Genomic DNA, 20293 nt, shown 5'->3' on the forward strand with positions numbered 1-20293 from the left:
GTTGATATCCTTGGCAAGCACGCTGAGAAAGCAACTTGTCCCTGCTTCCAAACAGGCTAGGCAGGGGTCATTTTAGCCTGTTTAAATTGCCCTTCTGTTCACGTTAATAGTCTCTTATTCGCAGAAAGTGTAAACAATGTTGTTTACCGCTCCCTATTCTATGGGAGCACTCAGTTGCTGAAGGAAAACTGTTCATAGTGCAAAGAGATTTGTTTGCTGATGGTGGGATGAGCATTTCTCAGAGTGTGGGGAAATATAACAAACCTGTAAAAGTGAAGCATCACTCAAGGATTCAACCACACAAAACAGGGTTTGCCAAAAGGCTTCAGCCAGTCTAGGGAGCTGGGAAAGTTGATATATAACGGGGAGAGGTCTGAGCAAACCGTCAGCATGCAGACCTCTGAAAACAAAGCATCAAGTTCCTTGGTAAGTCTGTTTATGTGCTCCATTTGCCGTTCTTGCAGATCTTTGCTGTAGGATAAAGGATCACAGTTTGGTATCTTCTGCTGAAACCTGAAGCGAAGTTAACCTCCGTAGGAAAAGCAGGGTGCTGTAGTGGAGTAAGACCAGGACTGGGAGCCAGGAATTCCTGAATTCTAATCCTGCCTCTCTGCTAGCTTGTCATGTGACTATCTGTAATATACTGTTTCCTAAAAGTAATGGCAGTAACAAAAACAGGATGTGGTTAGGATTCATGCCACTAGCATTTCTAAGGTGTTTGTAAAACATCAATCTCTGTGTACTGAAGGGGCACAGTTACTAACTTTTCTTCCATTGTATCAGTAAAAAGACATTACCAATTCCAGTGGTATTACCCATTAAAATTATACAGAATAACCACTCCAACAGTAATATCTTACTAGGTAGAAGCTAAAAAACCACAAAACCAAACCAAACTGCTTATTGTACAAAGTTTTAAAATGAACATGTTACAGTGAAAAGTGACTGACTTCAAATTATGAAAGTCCTCAATCCACATAACAGGTGCAGCAGAGACAGTGACAAAGAAAGCTTCTCCCATCCTAGCTTAGTGAGAACTGTCTCCATTCTGTACATAAAAAGACCCACTGCTAGGCGAAGGTAGGTGTACGTGGGAAACTTTACTGACTTCAATGGCAATTGTACCCACCTCATGCTAGGGTATGCATTTGGTCCACCCTCAAAATAAATGATTTTATGTTTTCAGTATTGTAGCCCTTTGAGAGAAACAAGGTGGGTAAGATGATATCTTTTATTGGACCAGCTTCTGTTGTACTCAAAAGCTTCTGTCTCTTACCCACATAAGTTGGTCCAATAAAAGCTATCACTCTCAACTAAGAACCATCTGCTTTATAGGCACAGCGGCTGATTTTAAAAAGGCCTAGAAACAGGTTAGCATAAGGAATGCTTGCACCATCATTGCCATGCTCCAGCTGTTCACAGGCAGAAGACTCCAAAAGCCAGAATCTGTAAAAGGCCACATCATTAAAACCATCATTGCTTCTGGTTCTTTTGTTGGGCAGTCTCAGAGGAGAGGCTAAGAAACAAATGGACTGCGGACTGCAGTCTGTACTCTAGACCTATGATTACCCTAGCGAGTTTTGTCAACAACCTTCTGCCTCTCCCAGATGAGGAACAGCACCTTTTGTTGACAGGTTCAGTCAACAGAAAAGCTGTGTGGACACTCTGGGGTGGTCTTCTCTCTACAGATAGTGCGTCCGGGAGAATGGGCAACCCTCTCTGCTGTGCCTCCGGGTGTCTGTTTTGTCGAGAGAATGGCCAGGCAGTCCGGCCACTGTTGACAGAGTGGAGCACTCTTCCAACTGGCTTTTGTGTGTAACCATACTCTGTCGACAAAAATTTTGCCGTCAAATCTCTTTCAACAGTGACTTCTGTCAACAGGTCACTATAGTGTAACCATAGCCGAAAAGTTATCCCTTCAGGCAGGGTAATGTGAGGGGCATAGGAGTTTGCGAAGATGTTACCTGAGATATACCTATAATGTAGATAAATGGGAGACAACAGCCTCCAGGCTATCCATTCAGTACCTTTCACCTACAGCAGATTCACACAAAAATTAAAAGCTCATTTGAAACATAGCTGGAAATATCGAATCCTGTTCAGTTAGGACAAGATATTCACATTTACAGCGATGGACAATAAAACCCAGCGAAGAAGAATTACATTTCTTAAAATGTACTTCTGTAGCAGTATTCCAGTTCTGAAGAAGTGGGTTTGCCCCATGGAAACTCAGCACCTACTAAATTCTGTAGCAGAAGGAGATAAGGAGGATTTGCAGTGCAGGTTTGCTGCAATAACTATGGAAGGGCCTGGACCAACCTATCCCCACACACCCAGTTATAAAGAACTGGCTAAGATCATTATGTCCTTTTCTCTGTCCACAGAGAAATGGCTTACTGGAACAACCCAGTAATGAAATCACTCTTTTAGCTTAATTAATAGAGGCCACATTTGATGCCAAAGGTCACAGACTCAATCCTTACCAATGACCTCAGTGCAAAAACACCCTTAGACTCTAGCAATACTTGGGTCTAGATCTGCTTTATGTAGCTACAAAGTTTTTAGCATGGGCCAGTCCAAAACCCAGACCCCAAAATCCTCGTATGCTCAAATCCAGAAAGAAATCTAAACAAAGAGTAGGCACACCTCCAACATTCTTAGTTAGTTACCATAAGTAAATTTCATCAATTGAAAGCTTAAATCAGATTTATAAAAAAGAGAAAAGAGGAGGAAATGATAGACAAGTAGTAAGTATGAAAAATGGTTAATGCCACACGAAGTTTCCTGAAGAGGAAAATGCATCCAATTCATGAATCAGCAGGTAAAAATATTTTGCATATGATTCAGTACACATCATTTACATAATCTTTTTCCAAAATTTAATCCAACCAGTTGCCAGATTTAAAATGGTTAAGTATAACCAGACGGCAAGAGTTTGGCCTGTATACATTACACAGCGTACTTTTTGGGATTACCTTATCAACAGTGCAAATAAATTGGTTTAGCATATTTAGACCACCCACAATTGTCTGAATAATATTCATTTTTAATTTATGGTCTGCTAAATCACTAAACCTGCAGCAGTTGCATGTCTGTCTGCAAACAAACAGCAATTGCTAAATCTATTTCCACCAGTTATTATTACTTATTGTTATTTGTTAAGCATCAGCAGTGTGGTAAATTGTATGCAAGATACAAATGCAGATGGAACTAGGGTCCTTGCACATGGCATAGAAGGGGAAAACTTGAGACAATCCATTGTCTATGCTTATGTCGACTTTTTGGATTTTTGAATAATTAAAGATGCAAATAAACTGGTGAGGATAATGAGAGAGCGTGTGTGTGTGTGTTTGTGTGTGTGTGTTTTATGGTCTCTGGGTATATGTGCATGCACACACAGGAAAATGCTCAAGTCCTCAGAAGTATGAGAGGAAAACATGGATTCACTTCTTAGGGATGTGTCTACCAAAATATTAATAAGGAGAAGGTTGGAATGTAGTTGTACATAATTCATTGCTCCTAGGACAGAGGGGGAGAGGGAAGAATGGAAAAACAGTTCATAAAGATGCCAATAGTTTCTAAACAGAAACATCTGTTGATGTCTTAAAAACAGTCAGGCCGTCAGCAAGCCCAGCAACAGGAAAGCCTGTAGTTGATCACTCTTACCCTCAGTGAGAACTGTGAGCTCTTGCCCTTGGGATCAATATAGAGCTTCAGGACAACTTACACAATGTATCACATACAGATCCTTTCATAAAAGGGAAGGAGGAGGGGGAGAGAAATACTTCTCATATTCAGGGAAGGCAAATGATTATTTGCAATGGAAATGTTCAGGAAAAGTTGCAAAAGAGCAAGCGAACTTGCAGAGGGCAAAAAAAGACCTGGTAGTTAATTCAGTCTCCGCCGAAAGGGCTAGGGCACTGTATTTCCCAGTTTTTCAGTATGGTATCTCAGATCTCATTTTAAATCTCAAGTGATGTTGCTTTTTCCAGTCCCCCTTGGCAGAGCATCCCAAAAATCTCACAAATTTTCACTGCCTTCTACATTACTGCGTCTCCCTTCATGATATTTCAACTTTGTTTTCTTTTATCCCTCTTGATATTCACCACTATCCTGGGACATCTCAGTTGCAAACAATAGTTTGGCCTTCCTTAATGCAGCTCATTCCCTCGCCTTCCTAACAAGGCTACCTCTCTATGACTATTCACCATGCAAGCCTTCCCTTCTATATTTGAAGTACTGTAAATTACAGTATCTGTGTCCCTTTGCTGAGGCCCGAACACAGGGACTCAGCTCTGCTAGGTCCCAAAAAGCCCACTAGAATGGAGATCAGAACCACTCCACCTCAGCAAAGAGGCCAGGTGCTAAAGCCTCTGCACATCAGAGTTCGGAGCTGTTCCTAATCCCTCCAAATCCACACACTGCTCCCTGAACCCCAGTAGCTGGCAGCTAGTCACTTACCGTAACATGCTAAAACTTCAGCTGATTAATGCCTAGTAAAGGAAACTATTCACCAAGCAATTAAAACTTTAATCAAAATTTTAACCAGAAAGTTCATAAAACACCATTTTTGTTTCAAAACCAGCATTCCAACAGCCCATATTAAGCATGGGGAGTGGGCAACAATACACACAGGAATATTTGAGATAATAGAGCCTTCTGTTTCAAAGTTAATGGTGGCTGAAAAAAACGACAAGATTTTTATTTTACATTTCAAAAAGGGCTAAAGTTTGAGTCCTTAGCTTTTCAGAAGCATTTCTCTTGCACATTTGAAAAAAAATCTCAGTTAAATGCTTCCCTTCCCTTAAACTGAGCACAGTCATTTTCATACCATTTGCCTTTCTACAAAAAGTTGGAGGAGAGGCGGGGGGTGGTGGGATTTCAACATATGGCTTAGATTGGAATTCTCACTGCAGTATTAACCATGGAGACACAACCAGCTCCTCCATCACCGCAACAGAGAGGGAGCAGGCAAAGCTGGAGGAGTGTGGCTAAAGCAATCAGATGTTCAAACAAAGAATTCTGCAGTCACAAATCCAAGATTTTTCTTATTTGAACTTATTTAGATTCTGCATCCCAAATTCCCACTTGGACCTTAGTGCTTCATTTTCACCACTGAATGTTAAGTTCCTTCAGTGTTCAAGGATGCTCGCTCCCAAGATGGCTATTTGCCAGCTTGACAAGCTTCTCCCCATTTTTTTGTTAGAAGAGGAAGGGATTGTCAGCACTTGAAGCTCCATTGATCAGTTGCGGTAAGATCATCCCCTGACTTCATTTTTCTCTCTGAACAAGTCCTGATCCAAGGAAAACTACACCAATGGATGATTGCTTGTTAGGCAGTGAACTTCTTTACTCAACCAATTTTGGAATCAACTACTTGTACACAGTACTGACTGGGATCTGGCCAAGGGTTCAGACAATGGTGCTGGAGTTGCAGCTACACTCCCAGGCTTGAAGTAGTAATAACAAACACCAAATACTGTACATGGTCTCCACAGTTTCCATTATCAGCACCCCCTAGTATAAAAATTGTTTCAACTTCCCTGGTTCCAGAAGGCAGAGGTAAAAACACTGGACTCAGCCTTATCACACAATGCTGTTCAAAACATTGACGAAAAAGCATCACTGCCAGTTTTGGCCTTCCTTTGAGGGCAGGCAGCATGGCTTTAGCTTTGTGTGAGAGGCAGAGGGTCATGTCAAAGTCTAAGAAGGAACAAAATGGTTCAAGCTGCTTCTAGCTTCCTGCTATTCCCACTGCTAGCCTCCTACTGTTCACAACCAGCTGCTTATAACCAGTCTGGGCTCCCGAAGACCCTATTTCTCCACAGCACTACTGGCAGTGCACAAGCAAGAACCGTCTACAAGCAATGGTGGAGGAAAGGGACCTTTTATCTTAGTATTAAGCCTCTTAGAAATGGAACTGAGGCTCCACTCAGATTTTATTTCACAGTCGGGCAGATTTAACACTGTCCATTGGATCAAAGATATAATGCACTCTTTCTTAATTCTCACTGAGCCCTTCATTGCTCTCTAAAGGGCAGAAGGGCTGCTGCACTATCTTCTTATGTCAGTCATTACATACAAGGAACCAAGAAGTTCACCAAGGACCAAAAGCCAGTTTAGACTCCATCACCCCTCCCAGAGTGCAACTTCTGACTCTTCTAATGCCCCTTTACTCCCCTCTCCTTCAATGCTCTAAGGCCACATCTACACTACAGTGATCTTTTGAAAGATGATCTTCTGGAAGATCTTGCGAAAGAGTGCGTCCACACACAAAACGCGGATCAAAAGAGCAACCTGCTCTTTTGAAAGAGCACAACCACACAGCCCCCGCTCTTTCAAAAGAACAGACAAAGGACTGAAAAATCCTGCACCATGAGGATCGCTCTTTTGAACAAAGGGCCCCTGGAGCATCTACACATACTTTTTTTCTAACAACTCTTTTGGAAAAAAGCACTGTTCCTCATCTGTGAGAGGAAGAGGGCCTCTGGAAGAAGCACTGCATACTTTCAAAAGGAATTTGAGAGTGCATTTTGTGTGTGGACGCTCCACTTGTCCTTTTGGAAGACAGCCTGATTTTCTGAAAGGACTTGCTAGTGTAGACACGGCCTAAAGGAAGCAGCACGGCTGTTGACATACAACCCCTTTCTGTAATGACTAGTGCAAAAAGGGCAGCTCCACATTGGCACTGATCCTGCCTTCATCTCACTGCATTCATTGTCCATGAGAAGAGAAGCTCGAATAGAAGGGAGTTTGGAGTGCAATAGGGCAATAAAATTAATAACTGCTCTGAGGTTCTTTCATGATCAGTTGAGTGTGCATGAATCTAAGGAGGACCTTCTCTTAACAATGTGTGGTGCTGACAGAGACAGTCGTGGAACAGAAAAGGTTACTTTGAGGTAAAAGTGAAATATTATGAAAAACAGACCTACCAAATGTTGCTTTACACACACAGATCCACTAGCATGGACACAAAAAGATCTCTATGTGTACATACTGTCCCACTGACATCAATCCGGGATTTACCATTCCCTTCAATGGGCAGAAGATCAAGCCCTGGACAAGAGAAGGGGAGGACTACTGTCCGGAACTTTTTACTTTGAAGCAATCGATCCAAAAACTTGCTAATGAAACGAGCAATTTATCTTAACAGGTTTGAAATAATTTAGCTACTTAGAGATGCCAACAGGCCTGAACTTTACAGGATCTGATTGCAACAGATTTGTCTTCATTTCATATTCCGCAAGTTGCAACTATTCCCAAAATTACTTCATGCCAGCATAATGTTGGCATATTATGACATAGGACTTTGACAAGACACTCTTAGATCTTCTTGTGATTTTGTTGTATTGTGATATGATGTCACTGTAATATTGCACATCCATGTCATGACAATTTTGTCATGATGCTATGGTGGGATGAGACAATATAATGGATTTATTTTAAAGAATAAACTGCTGCAAGTGTGAACCCTAAATAAGTCTAAACATTGTGGTACAATTGGCAGGACCTCCTTGAACGTAAGGGGCATTTCAATCTTTTATCTTTGCCTAAGGAGGTATTAAACAAAACTGAGCCAAACATTAAAATGCCCTCAAATGTATTACTTATTCAAACTTATTCATGCCACTTAATAAGCATGGGCTGATCACAAATATGATTATTTAATTACAGCTGTTTTTCACACTGGGTCTGTTATAACTGATCAGGCAAATCACGCAATATTGTTTCTCTTTCCTGAGTGGATGATGACTCAAGAATTCCAACGTGAATTCTCTCATGTGACTTTAAAATACAGTTTCCACAGATGTCCATGCACGTGATTGTGAAATTTGTTTTCTATGGGCAGTCATGTCAATAAAACTTGATTGCTCAGATGTTTGTATTAAGCTAATTAAATATTAATAGAAAATGTTGTGCAGTATCTGTACATGTTTTTCATGTAGTTTCCAAAGTAGCATGCCCAAAGCAAAGCTCCCTGAACACACTGACAGGAGTTGAGGTGGTAAGGCCTTTCCTGCAAACAACATCACAACTAAAGTACATTTGGTGTTTCAATAAGCAGCCAGGCAGATGGACTTTTTTGGGCAACACAGCTGTGTTGGTAATCAAAGCCCTGCTATATACAAGTGAAGGTGAGGTGATAGCTGCTAATGTCAGAACAAAGGAGAACACCAAGTGATTATCCAGAGAAATGAAGCTATTCTATATTTTATACTCTGTAACAGTTTGTCCTGGAGGATCCCAAAGCAGTTTACAAACTAAATAAAGGAATCATAACATCCATCACTGAAATACTGCCATTTCTGTGCTGGAATGCAACAGCTGTTTAATAATGCACAGCAACACCACACAACAGTTTAGGATACGAAGTGGAAAAATAATAGCATATCAAATTGAAAACTGCATGGGGCATTTATGGAGTAGAATGTTATTCTTCAAACTAATGTTTGAATGGTTAACAGTTGGGAAAAAGTGCTCGGGGATCTCTAGTCACCAGATGTGGTCAAGACTCTAGTTTGACAGCTCCTCTGAAACCTGACACCTCCATCCACTCAGTGGCCCCCAAACAATGTAGAAGAGAAAAGACAAATGAGTCGGAATAGATCAACCTGTGCCATCCAACGTATGGCGTGGAAAGGTTGTGCCTGGTACCACAAACTCTGACAACCTGAGCAATTTGTGTTGGAGCCACAGAGAAAGGCAAAAGAAAAACCAGTGTAGTTAAAAAACAAACCAAAGAAAAATAGCAAAATCCCTGGACCCTGATTTCCACTTCTCAAAGTGCAAGTGGCTTCTCTTGGTTCCTCCTGTGTTGTTGGTGCTCTTCATAAAAACAGCCATAACGAGTCAGATGCAAGGTATCTGGCCTAGTAGTATCCTATCTCCCAACAGCCAGGTAGGCCCAGAGGGAATGAACAGACCAGGTAATCAACTGATCCATCCCCTGTCACCCATTCCCAGACTGACAAACTGAGGCTTGCATGGTTTAGACTTCAAGTCTCAGCTAAGTCTTTGTAAAAATTTCTAGTTGTCTTCGATTCATGCTTGCAGCTCCCTAGTAGCATTAATGGTAAATACACACTGAGGAGAGAATGGACCCCTTAGAACAAGACATGACATTATAGATGATTGGATGAGACTGGTAGTTGGATGGGGAGTCTTTAATCACTACAGGTCATTGATTTACACCTAAATCAGGCCAGCATATTAACCAAAAGGTGCTACCACCTAATGACCATTAGGCAGCCTATCTGAAATGATTTGGGTGTTTAGCCCCACTGTGACAGATGCGTATACGTTATTGGACCACCACCACAACTGGCACTAACTGCCTCACCCCTTAATGGCTGTTTCTGAACTGACTAACTGGGCTCAGGCAACATCTCCTTGTCCCCTAGATATGGTCCCTCCACAATTTAGAATTGAGACAGGTTAGCAAGCCAAGGAGGAAAAGCTTGCCCTGCTGTTCTGCTGATAAACAGAGGAATGCATCAGCTTCCAATGCAGTCAGGGCAGCATTAAAGTTACTTAAAAAATTAAATGGGAAAATGTAAGAATGTTGATGTTCCTGAGAAGGGAAGTGAGACTTGCGTCCTTTGTAAAAACAGCAAGATTCATGTGTCTGTAGCTTCAGCAATGCTCATTTTTTTTTCAGTTTAAAAGTATCCCCAGAAGCAGCCGCTTTCATTTGCCTGTCACAAGCTTTCCTAGGGGGCATGGGAAAATAAGCCTATTGTGTCTGAGGGCCTTGAAAGGGAAAGGAGCTTTGTGGGGAGGAAGGGGTGAGAGAGCAGAGTTAGATCTCAGCTTGAAGGATGGAATTAAACAGAAAACAAACACACATCACCCCTCTCCAACAGACACACACATATACCCCCACCCCTTAAACTCCTAGTGAACTCTGAAATCCAAGACTGGGCTGGTTCAGGAGCCTCTGTGTGTGTGTGCGCGCACGAGAGAGAGAGAGAGAGAGAGAGAGAGAGAGAGAGAGAGAGAGAGGGTGTGTGTGTGCGTGTGTGTGTGTGAGAGAGAGAGAGGTGGGGGGTGCCCTCAGGAAAAAAAGAGTTGTCAAAAGCCCAGGCCAGCATCTGGCTTTTTTGTTTCTGTTGAGGATTTTATAAATATTTGGAAAGTTGCGTGGGGTATGGGGGAGGGAGGCGAGATAACTTTTGGGCCCACACAGCACTGCAGTTTTCAAGGCCTGCTTTTCATTAGCATTGCCTAGCAACCTACTCATCTGCTGCAAATCTCATCACGCCTCAGCAAAACATCTGCAGCATGCTACTCTTCTCATTTAATAGCAAAGCTGCCATAATCTTTCTTCCTTTTCCTTTTTTAAATAGAAGATAATTCTAATACTAATAATAAGAATCCAGCACTGCTCTTCCTGCTACCCTACCCTAATCAACTCTCACTCATCCAGAATGTTGCTGCCTTCCCAAGTATGACGTGTTCTGACTTACAAGTACCAACTGCAAAGGGAAGCTTGAGTCCAGTTTACTTTTCCTGCCATGCATGATAGAAGAGAGGACTGTATTGCAAGCTGTGTGCCGAGAAAGGGAGGTGGTGAGACAGGAATCAGAGCAGCTTAAGCCAACCTCTGACTTCAGATGCTGTAACTGAGACTCCCCAGCAAGCAGGAGAGAACTGGTTTCATCTGGTGTGGCATGTATGCACAACGGAGCCCCATATCTGCTTTTGAACTTGACTGTCTGTTGTGCTGTAGCTGATGTGTTCTACTCCAAGACAGATGCAAAACAAGGCAATGCTGTGGAATCTCCCTGGGCTTTGCTCATCATGTAACTACTGAAAATGTCACCCCTTAGTAGGGGGAAGTGGTCAAACAAAATAACACTTGTCCTAAGCATGTGCCCCGAAATCAAACCCAGCTCAAAAATTTCCATGTTTGTTTGTTTTTAAATATCTGACATTTGAGATAAGTTCCCCTGCCTTCTTTTCAAGCATCTCTGCACTTTCAGATTCCAAAAGGAAGCACTAAGATACCACAAAAAAGACCACACTCTCAGTATTCCTGAGCGGGCCAGAAGCAAAAAGACCCTGAAATCTTATAGGAAAACCTGTTCTCAAGAGATTTTTGCAGATGAAAGAGAGGCAGATACACAAGGTCCATACCCGCCTCCCATCACCCTCTCTCTCCTTTCACCTGTTGGATACTTTTTAATTCCCCCTCCTCCCAAAACAATGAAGTTCAAAGGCGCTATTTTGAGGATCACTCCACATGTCCTGATAGCCTGCCTAACATGCTCTCAGTTTTTTCTGCATCCTTACTTGTAAATCTTGAGCTAACCTATGACTGCTACATCACCCTCACCCTCACGCTCACCCTCACCCTGCTGCATGTGGAATCTTCCAGAATAACAATCGCCATGTTTGGACTGATCCAATAATTTTAATTGTTTCCTTTTTCCCTTGGAGCTGTCTGAAATTTCCGCAGGCTCAAGGCAGCATTTCTTGCATCAGATATTATAAGGGATCTCAAAATCTTTAAACAGGGCTTAAGCTGCTTGGAACAACGGCATATTTGTAGTATTAGATGAAAGTGTGAACAGAATAGGTTTATAGCTGGTGAATAGAAACACAGAGCCTGAGTCGCACCTAGACCCCTCCTTTTGGAAGGGGCATGATAATGAGGGATTTCAGCAGATGTTAATGATGTGCTGCTATGCAAATGCAGCACCTCATTAGCATAACGGCAGCCACACGCGTTTCAAAAGTGCCACCTTTGAAACACACGCTGCCTGTGTAGACAGGGGCCTTTCGAAAGGAACCCCTGACTCCGAAAGCCCCTTCCTTCCCATTTGGTTTTTAGAAGAAGGGGCTTTCGAAGTCCGGGGAGGTCCATTCAAAAGGCCCCTAGCTACACAGGCAGCATGCGTTTTGAAAGCTGCACGTTCGAAATGCATGCGGCCACCATTATGCTAATGAGGTGCTGCATATTCATAGCAGCACCTCATTGGCATCTGCCGACTCCCTCATTACCCTGCCCCTTCTGAAAGAAGGGGGCTAGTGTAGACGTGGCCAGTAGGTATGTCTACACAGCAGCCTTATTTTGAATAATGCTATTCCAAAAGAGCTTATTTAACAATAATGCTGCTACATACAAAATGCATTTCGAAGTAATCCTCCGCTATTTCAGAATACAGTGTCTACACACATTGGCAGTGTCTATACTTGCATTCCTCTTTCAAAAAAAGCATGCAAATGAGGGAAATTGAAAATGCAAACAAGATGCAAATTTACATATTGGTCACCTCATTTGCATATTCTTTCAAAAGAGCTTCTTTCGAAAGAAGAAAAACAGTGTAGATGCAGCTCTTTCGAAAGTAAACCCCATCGTGGAAAGAAGGGCTCTTTCGAAGGTGGGGATTACTTTCGAAAGAGCTGCGTCTACCCTGCATTTCCTCTTTCAAAAGATACTCTTTCAAAAGAACATGCAAATGAGGTGCCAGATCTGTAAATCTGACACCTCATTTGCATTAACAATTTCCTTCATTTGCATGTTTCTTTTGAAAGAGGCATGCAAATGTAGACACCGCCAGCAGAGCCTATTATGAAAGAGACGCCCTACGGCATATTTTGAAGTAGACGCTATTCCCTGTCTGCACAACCTCTATTTTGAAATAGGTTGAAATAGGTGCTTGTGCAATGAGGTTTACCTATTTCGAAATAAGCTAACCACCGTTTCAAAATTATTTCAAAATAGTGTTTGCATTGTGTAGACATTAAGGACTGTTATTTTGAAATAACTTTGCTGTGTAGACATACCCAGAGAGACCTGGACTCAGAGGAATCTAGACTAAAACTGTGTTGCCAGTGAAGAGCAAATAAGTGTGTTTGGGGGAAGGAAGGTTTCTTAAATTGTGGAAGATGCTTCATTGGTTTGAAAGAAGATTGCACATTTTACACTACAGAAGATTCTTCAAACCCTACAAGGAAGTGAGCGCTCAGATCACCAGGTTTATCATGGTAGGAGGCTTACTGTCATCAGCTATTCCAGGCTCTACATGAAAGCAAAGTCCTGCCAGGCAGCCCTGCCAGTAGAACAGTCTAGAGCCAAATCAAAAGGATGGCTGCATAACCCGGAGAGAGAACCCTGAGGAAGCTCAACCAAACTCCGCTATATCCTCTGGCAAGCACTTCAAAAGGTTTCATGGAGCAACGTGCTCACAAGGAGATGAAACAAGACCCTTCACGCACCATTTATTGCACCTCACAGGGAATAACTGCCAGGTTTCGAAAAACACATCCACCTTCTCACTCCAAACAAACTTCAGCAGCGCTACCAGCTTCAGCACTCCTCATGCTGCAATCTTTTCCAGAGTCATCAATCAGGTGAAAGCCATTTTCCCTGTGCACATACTGTGCTCTGAAACCAGTATGGGCTGGCTCTGCTCCCACAACCAACTGGAGACAGGGAAGCGCCAAATACGTTCTATGGGAAAGGAAATACAAACCCCGTCTTGGTTGTTTAATTTGTTTAAAAGTATTTCTTAATCCTCATTGGTTCACTTGTTGACATGGAGTTATATGCTTCATGTTGATGACTCATGTTTAAAGAGACAGCGTCAAGATGAATAACTTGACAGTTTCCTACACCCACAGGAGTGACCCCTTAGATGATTAAAAAGCTATCTGACCTTTCACCACTGAAGCAAGGTTTTGTGGTCATTGAGGGGTGGAGCATTTGGAATTTCTGAGAGGAGCAAATCTAGCCTTGTTTCACCTCCTTTTTCTAGGAACTTGTGCTCCTCCCAGAGTCTGCTCTCGGGTCTTGATCCTTACTCAGGATTAAGAAATAAGGAGTGTGAAATTAGTTCAGCATGGGGTGGGTAAGGAGCAGCATGAAACCAAAGCAGTCTGTACAGGGATGAAGAGCTAGATGCCAAAAGGAGGCAAGTTGGAAGTGCAGTGACATTTGGCAAATTATGTGGACAGCCACTGTTGTCTTCTCCTGCTTCTCCACCGGCTTTGTTTTTGGAGTGAAGCACAGTGATTGCTCTTTAAAATATTTTTCTGTTTTGAATGGTTCTGATAAGTCTGAGAGCCCTATACTAAAAATGGGGAATACCAGTTGAACTGGTAATTCCTCTCAGACCAGGAGAAACAGTACACTATCAGTAAAATGGCAGCTTCCACTGAAAGAAAGCTAGGTGACACACTCAATCTCTCTCTCTCTCTCTCTCTCTCTCTCACACACACACACACACACACATGATATAGCAACTAACCATTTTTGTAGTTTTCCTTTTATTATGCCACTGAGAACAGACTTTCAGAGTATTTTGTAGTTTGAAGGAAAATGTTTGTCAAGTTGGCAGAATATTAGCTAAGAGCAGGAAGGCGCCTGAAGCCAGTTAAACAAGGCTATACAGGTGCTGTTGCTTCAAACTGAGGAAAAAAATAAATGATCACATGACTGAGAAAAATAATCTGATATTTGGGACTCTTACTGCATGCATGTCAAACCACAAGCTTGCTTTAGAGGTGCTGCCCTCCTTTAATTAGCCAAACAGCACTTTGACAATCTTTTGTAAACTGTGGTTTAGAGACATGGCCATATGCAAAACTGAGGTCTGCACAGTTCTTAGAACCAGTAACTATTTGTGTACATTTTGGTAAACTTTTAGACAGCCATGCCAAGGTAAATCTAACATACTAGTGGGTCTGAGCTTTGGAATAGGTTTTACATTCTCCAAAGATTTCACAGTTGTCATTTTAAAAAGTTCCCATCCCCATAAATCAAGACAGTTTCAGTTTCTGGTGTAAAAGTAGCAAGATGAAAAAATTTTAAAAGCTGCCATTATCACAACACAAAGCCTTAGAATAACAGGAGTTGGGTGCAAGCTTGACTAGTATTATCACTAGAAATGGGCCAAACCAAACCCCACATCTGAACATCCCCAAACTTTAGAGAAAATTAGATCTGGGGTAGATACAAATCTAGTCATCACCAAGGAAACAGTCCTCCTGCCAAAAACTGTATGTTTACCACTGCTGTTAGCTTTCTTAACACACTTGAGCTGCGCTTTGTGAATGTATCTAAGCTGCGGCTGGGAGCAAGCATCCCAGTCCAGGCAGACGAAAGTCACACACTCATGAGGCTGGAGCTAGTACACTAAAAATAGCAGAATGGATATTGCTGATCTGGTGGAGAGTCGGGATAGCCACCTGAGCTCAAGCCAACAGGGCCTGAGTTTTAGAGACCAAGCTGCCACCCTAACCACAAAGTTCATACTATTATTTTTAGTGCCCTAGCTCAAGCTTCACCGGCATGAGTTTGTCTATCACCACTGGGAGGCTTGCTCCCAGCTGCAGTGAAGACATACTCAGAGAGATAGATGCAATCTTACAGAGGAAACTCAAAAACTGAAGTTTGAGCTGGCACAGAAATAAGTTTAAATTAACCTTTAAAATTATATGTGGCTCACACAAAGTTGTCCTATTTGTGCTGTGCCTGATCTCCCAAAAGGCACTGTTCTGGGAAGTCAAAGATACCAAAAAAAAACCAAAACCCACCTCAGTGATTGCATGGAAAAGGTTCACAGGGAATTAGATTAGTCACAGGTAGGGTTGCCAACCCTCCAGGATTGTCCCAGAATCTCCAGGAATTAAAGATTAATCTTTAATTAAAAATAATGTCATGTGATGAAACCTCCAGAAATTCATCCAACCAAAACTGGCAACCCTACACAGGAATTGGGATTGTTTTCTTGCTTGTATATCACATGGTTTCAAAATTCCCCCTTATTACATCATTTTATTATATATACTCAAAGCACAGGGTTTTGCACAGAACTTCCTAAGATGTTTGAAAAATAATCTGAATATAAAAACCCCACCACGCAAAGCAATAAGCCAAACCCCCAGAAATTCCATCCTGTGGAAACATTCTGACGCTCATATAAGTAGTAAGTAGGACTGAGACGGTAAGAGATACACAGCACAGACCATTACTGACTGTACTAAACGAGTAAATGATTGAAGTGGAAGGATGTTATCCTCTCTGTGGACCAGTCACCAGAAGGGAATGAAACACACTAGTGCCAGATGGCAGAGGAATGCTGAGCATCAAAAATCCTGGCATCAGTTTGAGTTTCTGGAGGCCAGCGTGCACTCTGCTGGTTATACAGAGACCTCCTCTGTCCCTGCAATCTGTTCATCTCAGCTACTGCCTCTATCCCAGCCACTGACTATCCTCCCTACTCCCATTGTTCCCAGCCTGTACCTGTCCTACTCCACATTGCTGCCAATGCCAAAGTTTTAGTTTCTGTTGACTGCGTACAAAGTGTAGCTTAAAGATCAGCAATGACAAATTTCTCCAAACTCCCTAATTTTTGCCATTACAGAAGAAAGTCACCAAGGTTGGCCAAACTGTGCAGTAGCCACATTTCACTCACCTGCGAGTTGTATCATGGTTTGATACATCGACCCTGTTTCCCCACTAGCTACCCCCCTGCATGACTGGATAGATCCCGTAGCCAACAGGAAGCCCAGATATTCCAAGGTCAGTGGCAGGGTGGACTGATATAAATCACCAACAAAAAAATTAAAGCATGTTACCAAAAAGTTAAGACAGACTGCATTTAGAGTGCACTTAATTTTGGAGTAAACCCCACTGAACTCACTGGCACCTCTTTTTTTTGAGAAAAAAAAAAGTATAGATTTACCCTTGGAAAAAGCTGAGTTCTGCTGAAGTAAAATAGGGAAGATATGTATGGCATCACCATTATGGTCTGTGACCATGACTTTGCAAAATAAAGGGCATGTATTATGCAATATAAATTACAGTGGCAACTGGCAATTTTAGATTTCTCTTACTGCACCCTTTCTGTACTGCATATTTGAGTGACAGATTCTAAACCTAGTTAATTAATTAATTAAACAAGCCTTAAGGATTAGCTCAGATATACCTTTCTTCTAGCAACACCCAACACAGAAAATATCTTGGGAATTTACTTGTCAAATCACACTTATACAGGATGAACCTCTCTAATCCATCATCCTTTGGACTTGATCGGTGCCAAATGAGAGAATTTGCCAAACTAAAGGAGGTCAATAGAGTCCAGCAGCATTACCAACATGTCCATAGCTTATTGGGCTCTCAGAAAACATTTAAGGGTAAATTACAGATAAGCAACAGCACAGAATGCTGAGAGCCAACCTGGTGTCTATAAACAAATTTTATGGGACCGCGTGGAAACTTGACCACACCCATGATAAGTAGATATCCAACTAACTAAAACCATGCTGGATGACAGATGTTGCCTGACAAGAGAGGTTCGACCTGTACTAAACGGCAGACAGAGACTCTTGAAGAATGATGCATTGCAAACTGAATTATTTAAGTTACTAATCACTAGATACACTCAGCTATATCCACTTCTTCATCCACATAATTTTCTCCCAATAAGCAGTTTTCTTTATGATGTTTCATCCTTGGACCTAAGCTCTGAATTGGCTTCTTGCACTTGACATGTTTTCTTTTTTTACCCAAGAATGAATGTCTTCAACATATTCTCATTTAGGGTCTCTCTTATGCCCAAAAAATATGGTAGTTCTGTTGCAAAAGTGTGGGGAATATAGAAAACTGTGTGTGTGATGAATACCGTCTTCCCCTTTTCCTTCCAGTCCACTCCAGTATTCCTTTCAATGCAGCCTCCATCCTTTCCTTAATGTTGTGTGTCTGTCTTTAAGACAATGTCTTAACTAACTCCTCTGCCATGCTTGGGTAAGGTCCACCACCACATATGCACAGAACAAAAAAAATCATAACCAGTTTGTGTCTGTCTTTACACATGTTGGCCATGTCTACACCAGCCAAAAACTTCGAAATGGCCATGCAAATGGCCATTTCGACGTTTACTAATGAAGCGCTGAAATACATATTCAGCACCTTGTTAGCATGCGGGCGGCCACGGCACTTCAAAATTGATGCGGCTTCTTTTTGAAAGGACCCTGCCTACTTCAAAGTCCCCTTATACACATCTGCTCATAGGAATAAGGGGACTTTGAAGTAGGTGGGGTCCTTTCAAAAAGGAGCCCCGTCTGGATGAGCCACGCAGCGGCGAGCTGTGTCAATTTCCAAGTGCCACGGCCGCCCGCATGCTAATGAGGCGCTGAATATGTATTTCAGCGCTTCATTAGTAAATTTCGAAATGTACATTTTCATGGTCATTTCGAAGTTTTTGGCTAGTGTAGACGTAGCCGTTGCCGTTATATTTTAGTTTGCTGAGAAACAAAAATTAAAAGAAAGCCCAGAACTAAAGAAGCAAGAGTGAGTAGTTAGGCTGAACAGACTAGAGCCATTAATTCACTTTATGAGATTGTAAGTGTATATGCAGCATGTTTGTGATGAGATTTAATTGAAACTGTTATTTTAAATGAAAAATTTAGTATTTTATTGATGATTTTTTTAAAAAACCAAAAAAATACAATTTAAATGAAAAAAATCTGATGTTTAATTTTTTTTAAAATCATCGATTTTTATCTATCCTAGTCTGTGGGACTTTATTCTCTACAGATCTTTGCCACATGGCTTCCAACGGCCAATGTAAGGAGTCAGAGTTGGTCCAGCTGTGCATGCATCTCAATGACAGCCCATTCAAAAGGCCATCAGTTTGCAGAAAAGATGCAAGGACTAAGGAATAGTAACTTCATGTTGCTTATGGTAAGATCTGGGTGATCTGCAGCCTTAAAAGTTGCCTATTACCAATTCAAGATTTTTTTGTCTATGTGGCCTTTCAATAATAGCCTAATCAGAAAACAAAATAAAACCAAAATCTGCATCACTTGGCAACCCTGCCACTCCTCCCAATTTGCATTCAATTCAGGCAGTTCCCTTCTTCTCCAGCTCTCAGGGTGCCAGCCAGTGGTCTCTGTAAGCTGAGCATTTAGGCAGCCACCCGGGAGAATTTCAAATGCTGTTCAGATGATTAGTAGTGCACCCACAGTTACTGGCAGCGCACATCTGCACATGCTTCGGTGCACATAACAATTTATTCCACACATGGATGGGAAAAAATTAGAGGGAACATTGGTGCCAGCAAGTGGAGTACTGAGAACACAGGAGAAAGAGACTCTCTACTATCAGTTCTGGCACCACAGGTGTCCCTAGCAGCAGGGAGAAACAACTGGAGAACAAGTATTTCTCAGCCCTAGGGTAGAACATGCTCAGTGATAAGAAAATCTTTTGAGTCTTATAATTTGGCCAAAGTTGGATAGGTGTTCATGAGGACAAGAATAAACTCCTCTCTGGGAGAAGGGAGACTCACCCTTCTCTCCCCAACCCCCCAGCCAAATTCCCAAACCCTCCGCCATGCATGGATGGACCAGCAATAGTAAACAAAATGTCTCTAAGAACTCAGCTTTGGCAAAACAACATATTTCCCCTAAACTCATTCTCAGAAATTGCTGCTGTTTGCAAAAACTAAAACACCAAAACACACCCCTCCCCCCATCCTAACCCACAATCTGAAACAGAGACATGGCATGGAAACCTGCAGCTCAAACAGTAGAAGCTTGGCAAGTTATATAAGCTGCTGAAAACTGGCTCATATCATGGAAAGAGATAGGAAAACTTGACTATAGGTGGTGCTACCAGCTCTGTCTATAATAAATAGCCATTCCATTTCTGGTATCTGTGACAGCAACAGCAAAAACAGAATTGCCCAGAGGAGTCTGAGGGAGATGTAGAGTACCTCTCAGATACAGGAGATTACTGTACTTATTTACGGGCTAAATGTCCCCTGCAGCTTGGAGAGTGGGGCCAGTTCTGCACATACCCTTTGCAGATCATTGCCAGGGCTTTCAGACTAACAATGCCCTCGCCTGTAAGCGCTATTTTTGTCTTTGCAAGTGTGAAGATAAGGATTCTCTCTCCCCATACTCCCCTCTTCCTAATTTTCCTTCTGAAAATGGGACTTTTGGGTTCAAAGGCTATGTCTACACTATGAGATAATACGACTTTAAGTCAGTTAGCCCAATTTTTCCAAGGGCCTGTCCTTGCTGTAAATTCCATTAGCTTGATTTATGGAGCATTAAAATCGACATAATATCGATATCATAATATCATAGTAAGCTGACCGGTGTAGTGTTCAGTTTGAATTAAAAATTCCAAACGAAGAGTAGTGAGGAAGCACCATGTCTTTAAAGTATATTCATTAGCCTCCAGACATGTCCTGTATGTGCCCCACAATGCCCCACAGTTCTCCGCTCTGGTCTCTTCCATCTCCACTGCTCTCAGGTGCGGAGGAATTAGACAACAGGAAGA

At 42.0% G+C, this 20293-nt stretch overlaps 1 protein-coding gene across 2 annotated transcripts in view; it reads right to left on the reverse strand.

The window, feature by feature from the left end:
• RAD51B (RAD51 paralog B) overlaps positions 1 to 20293 on the reverse strand; it is a 620032-nt gene that overhangs the window by 103126 nt on the left and 496613 nt on the right. The gene's annotated exons all lie outside the window — the stretch shown is intronic.

Source organism: Carettochelys insculpta, chromosome 6 (assembly GCF_033958435.1).
Source record: "Carettochelys insculpta isolate YL-2023 chromosome 6, ASM3395843v1, whole genome shotgun sequence".
NCBI lineage: Eukaryota > Metazoa > Chordata > Testudines > Carettochelyidae > Carettochelys > Carettochelys insculpta.